Source organism: Myotis nattereri (genome assembly GCF_964212035.1).
Source record: "Myotis nattereri genome assembly, chromosome: 17".
Lineage (NCBI taxonomy): Eukaryota > Metazoa > Chordata > Mammalia > Chiroptera > Vespertilionidae > Myotis > Myotis nattereri.
In genome coordinates, this window is record NC_138092.1 from 33,387,057 (window position 1) to 33,400,702 (window position 13,646).

Sequence of the window (13,646 nt, forward strand, 5' to 3'; positions counted from 1 at the left end):
CGCCCTCACTCACACACACAATATTGGCAGTCTATTGAAAGTCATGAGTTATTTATACAGATCTTTCAACTTTACCATAGATGTAAACGTTATTTAGGTATAGAGGTCATAACTTTAATTCTTATGCTCGGCTTGATTTATTCCTGTGGCAGGAAGAATGGCTTGAAGAAATAGCATCTGTGATAAGAATAGTATCTGAAAAGAATGGCCAGGTCAGGTGAAACCTTTGCTATTGTATGACTGCAAGGATTTGTCTTTGTCTCCGTATGTGTTTTGGTTTGCAGCCATTAATAGCTTGGATTCCATGAGGCAGTGGCAAAGGGGAGTGTGTCAGAGCAGCAGGCCAAAATTAAATTACAGCAACCTCGCACTTTGCATTTAAACCTTCACTCAGAGATGGAGGTTGGTAATCACGTCCAGCTTTTCCTTAAAGACAATGGCCCTCCATGCAACTGGCCACACTCAGTTAATTCATGCTGTCAGCTGCCTTTATTGGCTGTGGGGAATGCAGTATTGATTCTTGAACTCAGCAGCAGCACAAAGAGCCACTAGTGCATGGTCAAAATGCTGCAATAAAGGGCTGGCAGCTTGAGAAAAGCAGCCATTCCATTGCACAAACAAGGTCAATTATAGGACAGTGCAGTGTAATATAAATAGCATTAGCATCCCTCTTCAATGCCGATGATATCACGCTGGTAGAATGACAGTAAGGAAAATAAGGTTTAATGCCGAATAATATAAAGGCATTTAGTGTAATTTAATTTCAAGCTCTCTATCATTTCAAAAGTGCTACGAGTAGCAAAATATTTAGTTTCATCATGGGCTGGAATTTGTGTCTACAAAAATGGTTTTCTGATAAAACTTCGTGTGAACTAGCCAATTAGTTATGTACAGTAAAACTGGTATTATTAATTTTACTGATAAATAAAACAATTTCTCATTCACAGATTCAGTGTAATGTGCCTACCTGCCATTTATTATCCTTTTTAGCAATAGACTTTCAAAATCTCTAGAGTGTCATGAAGAAGGAACAAAAGATATCTTCGTGTTTTTAGTTTAAAAGAGAGCAAATTGAGTTTTTTTCTTTTTCTAAGTTGCTGGAAATTACTAGGGCCTTTTGTTTCAATACTTGCATTCATTACTTTTGTTTATGGGAGAATTTTTCCTACCTTCTTTGTCAGTTCAAAATTAATTACAAATGTAAGACGCATCATGCTGTTAACACATATTCTATGCGGGAAACAAATTATACTCTCAAAATAGATAATGGACAGCTTGGAGAGGTAATTGATAAACTTACACTGCCTACAATAACTGAATAGATTTTAGAAAATATATAATTGTTAGAAATAGAAAGAATGTGTTTGAATTATCCTTAGTAATGAGTGTGTCCAAGGTTGACTAGGAGCAACTCATTAAAGTGCATAAAAGAGTTTAAAGAAAGTTTGAATCATGGTGCCTTTGAAATGTGCATTCACCTCTGAAAGTGTATGTTGTCTCTTAGGTTAATGGTGTTCAGTAATTTGGTCAAAACCATTTTCTGAAAGATGAATGTTCCAAGTAACCTAATACATTTCCAACAAACCAGCCGTGTTCATTATGAATTGGACTGAAGAGTCCCAAGTTGCTTTCATAAACCTCCTTGAGTATATGAGTTAACATATCTCATTTTACCCCACACCTCCTCCTCCATCAGCTAAAAGATAGTATTTATTACCCCTTAACAGAGATATCGTGAGGCCAAATACACACATTTCTACAGACATTAGAGTGGAAGGATTACTCATACACCAAGACAATAGACTAATAGAGATTTTCAACCTTATTATCTCATAGAACACAAACTAATTACTAAAATTTTTCAGCACACCAAAAATATATTTGTAATATATATATATATTTAATATATATATTTAATATATATTTAATATTATATATACAGCCATAAATATCTATTTCTCTCTATCTATCTATCTATATATCTATCTCTATCTGTATAAAGCAACTTGCAATTTCCTTTTAACAATATACCATAGACAACTTTTTGCCAGTAGTTATAAGTCTAAAACACATGCTTTCTAATGGATACATAACATTCCATTTTATAGTTATAGCCTCATCTAATTATTTAATCTCCTTTTCTACATTTGTTTTTTCCAATTACAATTGATGTATAATGAATATTCTTATATACATATTTGTATACTGGTTGCAATATTTCTATAGATTACATTTCTTAGAAATGGATTTGTTGGTTAATTGAAATTCTTAACAAATTTTATATATTGAAATTATTTTAGATTTACACCTCTTTCACAGATACCTCTAAAATAACATCATAGATGACCATACTAGTATAAATAAACCATGTTTAGTTTTCAAAAATAAGAAACCAATATTGGCACATAATTACTAATACTAATGTATTTTGTTATTGTCCCAGAATCCAATAGAGGATAACAACTGCATTTAGTTATCATTTTCTTGTTTCTTCTGACCTTCTGTTTCTTGGCAGGCAGGTTGTAGAAATAATTCATTGATATTTGCACTTAAAATTTAATAGTTTTTGCTAAATGACCCCACAATATTTTAATAATCTGGTCACCTTGAGACAGGTACTACTGTTATCATCTTCTTTCTATAGATCAGGAAGTTGGCACGGAAGGATCAAGGTCCTCACCCAAGGTAATCTAGGTTCTGAACAACGAAGATGGAATTTGAACCCAGCTGCTCTGGCTCAAACGCCCCTGCCATTAATCAATATGCTATCATGCCCCTTGGCATAATGCAGCAGCTTATTGGTTTAGAGAATTACCTTGTATTCCTATCTGGTTTGTTGGTGTCTATTTTACTCCAGTGAAGAAACTGGAGCTCATTCTCTACCTTATCTTCCATATAAAATGAATGACCAAGTATCAAGGTCTTTACTTCTTATAGGTTTTCAATCCTCACTCTCTCCTCCAAACCATAGCTCTTATCTGAGATTTTGCCTTTATTATTCTTTGCTTGGGCCAATGTAATATCCTCCAAACTGAAACACTGCATCTGGTTAGCTGGATTACCAGTCATCTCTCTAAAGGGAAACTTGGACCATGACATTACTCTGAACAAGTTGCTTAGCAGCTCGCTGTCCATCCTCATTTGAGTTCTAAACTCGTTTATAAGCTATATCAGCAAGATTCTCTACACCCTGATACTTGCTTCCTCTGACCTCCATTGATCTTCACTCTCTGCCCCAAGCCTACCTCAGACACTCCACTTTGCTCCAAACTGTTTTTGCTTAGCTTTGTCACTCCCTGTCTAAAACTCTCCTCATACAGCACCTCTTTCAAGCAGTCACCCCTCCAGCCTCTGTTCCCAGGAAGCTGGGTCTGGGGCCCCTTTTCTGTCACAACACTTGATTTCATATGGTACTGAAGTCAACTGCTTGTTTGTCATTTCTCTGAGCTCCTTGAAAGCATACTCTACTCTCTCTTATTTGTCTTTACTTGCATCGCACCCAGTAGTGCCTGACACTGCATAGGACACTTCTTAAATGTTTGCTAATCTTAATTCTAATGGCAATTTTATAATATCCTAAGTACTATGCCTGCCGCATTGTCACATTAGAAGGGATTTTCTGAGCTCTTGAACTACTTTAAGCAGACATTCAGTCACGAAGGAATAATTGTACACAAGTCAACTATGGAAATCGTTGCTTTCAAATAGCAAGTAAAGGAACATTTCCTGGATGGATAGATGCTATGTTATTATAGTGTTTGGTACATGTAATTAACAAGCTGCTCTGGTAGACATTCCTTGACTTGCTATTAAATCTGCACTCTGAATCTCTACGTCTGTTGAAGTATAACTGCAGCTGATCTGCAGCCCACATCCACAATGTTAAGGGCAGTGTAGAAGCCACTATCCAGTGATGGGTCTTTCTGACATTGGTTTGTGATGGGTCTTTCTGACATTGGTTTGCGATGGGATTAGGAATTTGGGGGCCTTTAAGGCAGCATGGGAATAAAGGAGAAGTCAGGATGATGGGGAATATATATTAATAGAAAAACAAAAATCATTTATTTAGCATTTTCTATATGCCAGGCACTGTATTATTCCATTTAATATTTATTTATTTATTTTTTTAAAATATATTTTATTGGTTTTTTACAGAGAGGAAGGGAGAGGGATAGAGAGAAACATTGATCAGCTGTCTCCTGCACACCTCCTACTGGGGATGTGCCCACAACCAAGATACATGCCCTTCACTGGAATCGAACCTGGGACCTTTTGTCTGCAGGCTGACGCTCTATCCACTGAGCCAAACCAGTTAGGGCCCATTTAATATTTAGAACAACATTTTCAAGTCATCATCACCATCCTCATTTATGAGGATTCTAACTTGAAGTGTTACATGGTCCAGAGAGAGCAATACATTTAGGAAGCTGGTTTGAAAGCTCAAAGAGTTATCAGGTTAATGGCCACTAATTAATATTCTGTATTACATTTTTTATTGAGGTGTCTTGTGTTCATACTATAAACTTATTTAGAACTAAATTTCATGACATTTTGAGGGGACTTGATGAATTGTAAGTTTGCTATTCTATGTCTCCCTGGCCTTAAGAGAGAGCATTTTCATTATTTGTGGTGAAGATAATTTCCTTCTCTTAACTTCCTCTCAAGAATTTTCAACTATTAAAGTGCCTTACTGCAGTCAAGCCTGGACCCAGCATGAAACAGCACATTCTCTTATTGTTCCTGGCTGTTTCCTCCCCTGTGCCACCTTAGTGTGTGGATTTACCTTCATGCTGTTCCCACATGATCACAGACTGGCTGCTTCAGCTCCACCTTCATATTTGCATGCCAGGCAGTCACAGAAGTGGGAAAATGAAGGGATGGTACTATCAAAATTAAAGAAAAATGAAACATTTTTTTAATAATCCCCAGAAGCCTTGTTCACATCTCTCATTGGCCAGGAGTGTGACTAAGGCCACATATATGATCTAGGTTGGATATTGAGGGTTTAGTTTTCAAGGCACAACACCATCCTAAACAAAATCCAGATTCTCTCCTTAGAGATGAGGAGAATGAATAATGGGGGAACAACTAGCAATATCGACTCCCTGGCCTATGTTTAACAAGTGGATATTAATAAATGAATTGCATAAATATATTCTCAATATCATCTCTGAGGCGGAGCAGGATTTCTGGTTTCTGCTTTTTGGAGAAAAGGAGTATGGGAAAAAATGGTGCAGTGATGTAGCATGTGGAATAAAACCCACTGCTATTGAAGTTTTAAGAGAAACAAAGTTCACCCCATTGGCAAGAAATTCCCCAGTTGTGTGATTTGCCCAGAGGATCAGATGCTTTCTGAGTTCAGGATGGATCATCCTGCCTTTTTTGGGCTTCTGCAGTGTCATTATTAGGGTTCATTACACTGTTTGCGACTCTCTTGGCCAACCTTGAAGATGGGTTCAAAAGAGTGTCTTATCCTGCACACACTTCTCCAGCACTGCCCTACGCCAAGTCAGCTAGCTTTCCCTTCAATCAGCAACTCATTGGGTGAGGCAGGTACTAAACGTAATCCAGAACCAGGGGAATATGGATAAGAATCCCTGGTGTGCCTGCTATGAATGCATCTGCCCCGCCGCCCGCCCCTCTCCCCCACCCCCCCCCAAGCCTCTCACCCAGGAGGTGCTTTTGTCCTTATTGCCAGTGAGCATCCCTAAGGTCTAGCAGGCTTTTAAGCCCAAGCAAAGTTCTAGTGGAGTGTTTCTCAGAGTTTTTCCACTGGTGTACCCCTGATACATGAAACTAAACCTGGAAAGGGGTGTGTGTGCATGGGGTGAGGTGTGTGAGCAGTGTGTGTGTGTGTGTGTGTGTGTGTGTGTGTGTGTGTGAAGCATGCCACCTGGCATTATTAATTTTTATTCTGGAAATAACATACCATGTTTACCTAGTTGGGAGGGGATGCTTCTACTTCCAATGTATAGATTTCTCTAGAAGTTCCAGGGTGGGTATGAGGAACATTCTGAAACCAGTGAAGACTTGTTCTTTTCCTGGGCCTTCTGGGAAAGAGACTCTTGCTTTCTTCCCTGAGATTAAAACAGAGAGGATATCTGTAGGTTGGTTATAAGAATGAAGTCAATATGGAGGAGAAGATGATGAAATGGGAAGAAGAAAGAAAATGTCTGGAAGATACATTTTGAGCCTCTGGACAAGCAACACCCAAGTCTAGATCCTTCAGTGGACTTCTCATTTATACCGGTACAAGTGAACACACTCCTTTTGTGTTTAAGCCACCTGGCACTTCTGCCACTTGGGATAAACAAATAAAAATTCGCACTGACTCACTAACAAAAATTCTACATCTTTAAAATGTAAACCATGTTTAAATTTTCATTTAAATTACTTAACTTTCTGCCTCAAAATTTTCAAGTAAACTAAAATTTATTTTCCAGGAGGAGATGTCATATTTATTATATATTCTCATTCCCTTGACACAATTCTGCCTGTGCCAGGTGGTACATCTCCTGCAATTTTAGAAACACAAGCTTAAGGATCTGTGCATACACGTATAATAGGGAACTTCAAAATACAAAAAGTTTTCAGGACTCAAAGACATGGAATTGTAATAGCAGCATAATAGACTTGGGCACAAGAAGACCCACTTGGGACTTTACACTCACTCCATCCACAAATAAAGTTCCTTTGTAGAGGAATACATAAATATAAAAATTCCATAAGATCATGACTAGTGAGGTGCACAATATGAATTTCAACAACTTTATTGAAATAGCTCTGTGTAAACAGAGATATCCCACTTTATAAACTATGACACTGAAGGAAGCCAAGTATGATGCTAATGTCTCTGGGGAGTGGGCTTTCTTTCTTTCTCCCTCCTTTTTTATTTCTCAAAGTTCTTATTATTTTCCTATACCACACTATCTCTTAGGTTATGGACTCCCGAGATCACCTTTTTTACAAAATTAACTTAAATCCTTATTTTTCAAAGGGCTCCAAATTTAGGTGGGTATGAGAAATAGTACAGATGCTTGATTCTGTGAAGACCCTGCATTACTATCTATTGCTAAGTGTGTGTAGTCTGAGAGAGGTCGGAGATGCTCAAGATATCAAATCTCCCATCAGATTTCTTTCAAGTAAACTTGTTAAGCAGATGCCAACTCATCACTTACTAGAGAATAGGATAAGTTTGACTCAAAGGGGTTATTTCAATATCTGCACGAGTTCAGAAATCTGGAAGAAATGAGAAAAATTCAGGCGAGTAGCCTGATGTCTTGTTCACCTGTTAGCTAATACTTCAGTAATTATAGGCATATGGATCTTTGTCTTTATGTCTTTATTAATTGAATCATAAGGCTGCAGTAAACTCTAGATATTATGTGATTTCTTATCTGGCCAATAGTCTAAACAAACTCAGAGGAAGGGCTTCAATATTTCCACCATTGTCTCCAGATTTTATGTGCATGAGCTTTCTTCACACATGAGACTCTAGAATGCTATACAACAGCCATAAAATATAATAATTCAATATCTCACCTGCAAACCTTCTGAAATAGCCAAAATTTTACAAGAAAGAAGAATATCACTCTTGATCTTCTGCTGTCATTCATCTCACCTAAAGGGTGTTGACTCCAAAATTTGCTGTTTTTCTTTCTTTCTTCTTTTTTTTTTCCTTCCTTGGTTGAGCCTTACTTGGGTATTTTAAATTTTTTTTTCAAGCAAACTAAAGGAAATTAAGATAACTTTATTACTAAAAGGATAAATAGATAAGAGAGGATATTTAGAATGGTCTATTAATTTTTGAATGATAAGATTTCTTTCTGCATACAATAAGAGCAACTGAAAAAAGATATTAAAAATTCTGAATTTCTGTTCTTTGTTTTCTCGAATGTCCTAACATTAAACATGGTGACTTTAATCCTTAATAGATGATAATTATTTGGGGGCTCCTCAATCTTGGTATCCACTTAAATACTCCTCAGAAATTATTGAATGTGCTTTCCAGAAACTTATACACTAAAATAATTCCAAAATACTAGTGCTTTAAGGATATGCAAACAAAATGGAATATTTATTGTACACTAATGAAAATTCTGGAATAGCAGAATTGGGCTATAGCAATTAGAGAACATCATTTTTTTTAAAATGGCAGTGCTTTAATTTACAATAGCTAAGATTTGGAAACAGCCTAAGTGCCCATCAGCAAATTAGTGGATTAAAAAACTGTCATACATCTAAAAAACTGTGGTACATCTACACAATGGAATACTATGCTGCTATAAAAAAAGAAGGAACTCCTACCATTTGCAACAGCATGGATGGACCTGGAGAGCATTATGCTAAGCAAAATAAGGCAGTCGGAGAAAGATAAATACCCCATGATATTACTCATTTGTGAAATATAATGAACAACATAAACTGATGAATAAAAATAGATCCAGAGACATAGCAGCATTGAACAGACTGTCAAACCTCAGAGGAAAGGCAGGGGAGTAGAGGGGTAAGGGAAGGTTAGGACTTGTATGCTTGCATATAAGCATAACCCATGGACACAGATAGTAGGGGGTGAGGGCCTGTGCTGGGGGATGGGAACTGCAGGGGAGAGGTCAATGGGGGGAGGGGAGGATACTTTAAACAATAAAGAATTTAAAAAATAAGATTAAAAATTGCAGTGCTTACAAAATTTACAGGCCTACAAAATTCAATTTGATCATCTTTGCCCTCTTAAATTTTCCAGTGAGAAGCAGTGAGGGGGTTGGAAGCCCAGGCTAACATGTTCTAGGTAATTTATATATATATAAGGTTACTCATATTTATTATTATAAAAGCAAATGAGGGAATACTGTGCATTAATCCCAATAATTCTATTGATTCAAGAACCATAAGACAAAATAGGGAAAGGAGATACTATGACAAAGCCTTGCTAGCTTTTCTGAAAAAAAAAAAAAAAAAAAAAAAAAAGAAGACGGATCTGAACACTGACCGACATGATCTTGTGATTATACTGGCTGGTCCCATGCTCACCCCTGTCCCAGCCAACAGTGCAGAAGGCAGCCTGGTATTGCAGGAAGAAAATAAGACCTAAACTTTCAGACACTTTTTGACCTGTTCCTCTCCTTGATAATATGTTATATCCCAACTGTTCTCTTTACTTTTTAACCACACATTTCTCTTCTTTTGTTTTGGGTAAACCACACATTTTCATTTATCATTTGGTTACAGGTCAAAATAGTTCAAAAGGCTTATGAAGAATTTCTCCCACCCACCAGGTTTACTGTTACTCCCCAGAAGTAATCTTTTTCTATGTGTCTACTATCCGAGTTATTGGTTGTAGGTCTCTAGTCTTAAATAATATTGTTATACTCTTGATTAAAAAAAAATTTGATTTCCTGATTTTTCAATCCTATGCTGTCCAAGGATACCAGAATATGCATGATAAAGACTTAACTCACATAAACTATCTACACAGTAAGTGAGGTAGACAGGTAATTTGCATTTCTCACACTGATATTAAGGTTAACTAAACTCATTAGTGGGTTGGGAAGCATTCCGGTTTTTTATTTTCGGGGAGAGCAAACATAATATAAAAGATGTTCACCTTTAAACTTTGGTGGAATTAATCTATAAAGTTGTCTGTACTTTTTGCATGAAGATTTTTAAACATCTGTTTCAACTTCTTTTCTGGTTTTCTGATTCTTCCTAAATCAGTTGTACATCATATGTCTGGGACTCTGTTCAAACATTTCACCAAAAATTTCAAATTTACTGGCAAACAAAAGCTCATAATTTTCTCATACATTAGTATCTTTGCAATTCCTGTTGTATCTAAACTACTTCAACCTTTAGTTTGTTTGTTTTCTTATTTTCCCTTGAAACACCCAGCTAAAAGTTTTTCTACTTTTTTATTACTCTTTTTTAAAACATGTTGTGGTTGATCTTTTCTATTGAATCTTTGTTTTCTTCTATTAATTGATTGATACATTTAACTTTACTTTTTTCTTTTTAATTTATCTTTTATTGGTATACTTTAAAACTTTTAAAATTGTATGCTTATTAGTTTTTATCCTTTTCTCTTTTGTAATATGAGAACTTTAAAACTCTAGATTTTTCTGTAGATACTGTTCTTATTATATAAGTTATTATCTTTCAGCTGTAAAATCTAACTTCAGTTTAATTAATTTTATATATTTATATCATTCTTTCTTCTGAGACCCATGCGTTATTTAATAGTGATTTTTAAAAATCTCTAAATGTATGATGTTTTAAAATTTTTATCTTTTTTATTGACTTAATAGAATTGTGATCAGAATATATGATTAGAATGCTACCAATTCTTTGAATTTTTCAATTTTTGTAAAGTGTCAGGTTTCTTTGAGAAAATGTGAATTTTCTGCTTGTTGAGTGTAGTTAGATCAAGATGGTTAATAATGGCATTTCCCACTACTCCAGGAAAACCAGGGTTATTAGACATCCTACATGAAGGGAAAATAGGTTGAATGGAGGTAGAAAGTGGCTCACAGCAAAATACCAATCAAGTATTTTTGTTGTTGTTTGTTTTTTAAAGTTTTATTTTTATTTTTATTGATTTCAGAGAGGAAGGAGAGGGCGAGAGAGACAGAAACATCAATAATGAGAGGGAATCATTGATCAACTGCCTCCTGCACACCCCACACTGGGGATCAAGCCCACAACCAGGGCATATGCCCCGATGGGGAATGGAACCGTGACCTCCTGGTTTATAGGCTGATGGTCAACCACTGAGCAACATCGGCTGGGCTGTTGTTGTTATTGTTGTTTTAAATATAGTAAAATAGAGTTTCTAGTATTTTATTTTAAAAAATAAAATAGGCTTCAGGTTGAGTTATTTGCTTTCAGATAAGACTACAAATATGTACAGTACAAATATAAGTTCTAATGCAAGACATAGACTCTAATAATATAACAATAAAAGCTTCCTATTGTACACCATATTCTATCATTTTAGGAATTCCTAGAGATTATTTTACTAATTTCTCTTAACAAATAAATGAGGTCAAAATTATTATTCCTTTTACAGATGACACTTACTTAGTATGAATCTAGCAATTTGTACAACTTAACCCAGCTGGTCATGGATAAAGAACTAGAATTGCCTCTGGTCCAACCTCGGGGCCCTGCTCCAAACCATTACCCATTTCTGCCAAGTGCTTGCTAGGCTCTGTGGGTAACAGAAAAGAGAGGTGAGATTTATTCTTGCTGTCAGTGACCTTATAATATCATTAGGAACACATGTATCATGTGCTAAGATAATTAGAAAATGGTACCAGTTAGTGAAATAATAAAATTCTAACATGAAATTTATATGGTGCAATGCAGGTCTTAAGAGATTGTCAGAGGGAAGAGGCCATTATTCCCTGCAGTTGTTAGAAAGGTGAGTTTCAGGAAAGGTGAGATTAGATATGGAATTATAAATACTGATAGGATCATATAAGTGGAGGAAATACATTTATTTGGACTGTTCAACTGAATGAAGCATTGGTTTATATATTTTATATAACTGTAGCAGGTAGACTGAAAATGTGGCAGGATTTGATTTAGTAGAGAAAAGAGGAGAGGGTCATCTTGGTTAAGGGTGCAATGAATAGTAACAGCGATGGAGTCTGTGGAGGGGAAATAGGAGTGGAGGGGGTGATGAGAGCTGTGGGAGGCACATTTGAATGGGTTAGGTGGTATTATGCTTTGATTTGGACTTGGTCTGAGGGAAAATGGAGAACCATTGTGATTTTCTTTTGTTCATAGGGAAATGATGCAGACAGTAATCTCCCTCACTTCTAAATTCTAGTGGATTGGGAATAATATCTAGGAGAAAAAAAACATGTTCTACTATCTCCCATCTCTAATACACTCCATTGTTTCCTAGTCCTCAAAGATTGGAAGATTTCATTTTGCTTTGACTTTAAGCTCTTTTGTTGGCCTTTAAGTCCATGTCCTCTGTTGTCTTTCCTCCTTGAAAGTGGAAAATCAATTGCAATATTTTTTAATAGAGTCATAGTTTGATTTTTAATCTGTTCTTAATGGCATTATTGGAAACTATAGTTTTATTTATCATAGTAATAGAAATCTGATCACTCTTATCACCTGACCTAATTTTTCCTTTTTGAGGAAGGGTTGAATAATACATATACCATATATTACTTTAATGAAAACAACAACAACATGTCAAACTGACTCGGCTTCCTGTGGATTGATTCAGTTGACTGAATTTTATACATTTCAGAAAACCAGTTATTTTGGTGACATGCAAATGCAGCCTGAATTTTGGTCTCAGAACTGCTGAGATCAGGAAAGACTTCTGAAAGCTGGGAGGCCTAGTCAAGCATCTGCTTCCAGCTGTTGAACTTATGAGGATCTGGTCTAGATAAAACTATGTGCTACTGTGTTGAGAGTAATTCTGACACACATTAAGATGACAAAATAATAGTTGATTTTATGATTCCTGGTATTAACCAGAGTTAATTACAGGCTTCTGATTGGTCGGCATTAAACAGGCTATGCCAAAGTGAACTGTCATAAAAGGCATTTCTCCAACTCCTGACTTGTTTTTTTTATATATATATTTTATTGATTTTTACAGAGAGGAAGGGAGAGGGATAGAGAGCCAGTAACATCAATCAGCTGCCTCCTGCACACCTCCCACTGGGGATGTGCCCGCAACCAAGGTACATGCCCTTGACTGGAATCGAACCTGGGACCCTTCAGTCCGCAGGCTGAAGTTCTGTCCACTGAGCCAAACTGGTTATGGTGAACTCCTGACTTCTTAACATCGACGTGAACCTCAAGAACATAGTCCATATATAGGCTGGTTTGCATTCAGTAGGAATTGATAAGCACATGTATATTTCAGTTGGTTCTTTTGTACTGGAGAAATTCTGTCTTCCTAAATGTTGATGAGTTTTTAGAAGTAAACAACAACAAAAATGCAAATTCTCAAATTGGAAAATAGCATGTATAAAAGTGCTATTATCAGGTGTTAAGTAGAGTGATATTAAAATTTATATTTTCTGTCCAGATTCTGCACCCAATGTCATCTGCAGGGGCAAGGCTGAAATAAAACAAACTTGAACACCTTCCCACAATGCAAATAGCAAAGGAGGGTCACTAACGCTTTTTTCTTTAAATGCTGATATTAAGCTTTTCTTGACATTGAACCTCATATTGCTGGGTATTTTAAGTTGTTTATCTGGAATCTGACACACTTTAACCTACATAATTCTGGTGATAATTGCTGAATTTCCAAATTAAAAGGAAAACTGGCACAATACTAGATAATATCAGAGTTTGTTATTTGTGAAGTGCCAATTTTCTGTAATTAAGGGAAATTGCTAATTATCACTGGAACTGTTCATTAATATTTAATATTAAAGATAAAAATCAATAGGAATGCTTTTTTAGTGGCTAAAACTTTTGAAAGACACCTGCTGTCATCCCTTTGATGAATCCAACTCTTTGCATCTTAAACAACTGGGCAGTTGTGAGGAAAGTGGAAGTAGCAGAAGTTGTGATGGAAAGTTTAAAATGAAAGACTTAACACATCACTGAACTAGTACTTCCAGCGTTCAAGTGCAAATTGGGAGATTCCCATCGTTAATCACTTAATACCA

At 36.1% G+C, this 13,646-nt stretch overlaps 1 long non-coding RNA gene across 1 annotated transcript in view; it reads right to left on the bottom strand.

Annotated features, from left to right (window-relative positions):
• Positions 1-5,945: 5,945 nt before the first annotated feature.
• Positions 5,946-13,646, bottom strand: part of LOC308533395 — a 496,213-nt gene continuing 488,512 nt past the window's right edge. The window contains exon 4 of the long non-coding RNA XR_013997085.1: positions 5,946-6,077. This is a non-coding gene — a long non-coding RNA (uncharacterized lncRNA). The remainder of the gene's footprint in view (positions 6,078-13,646) is intronic.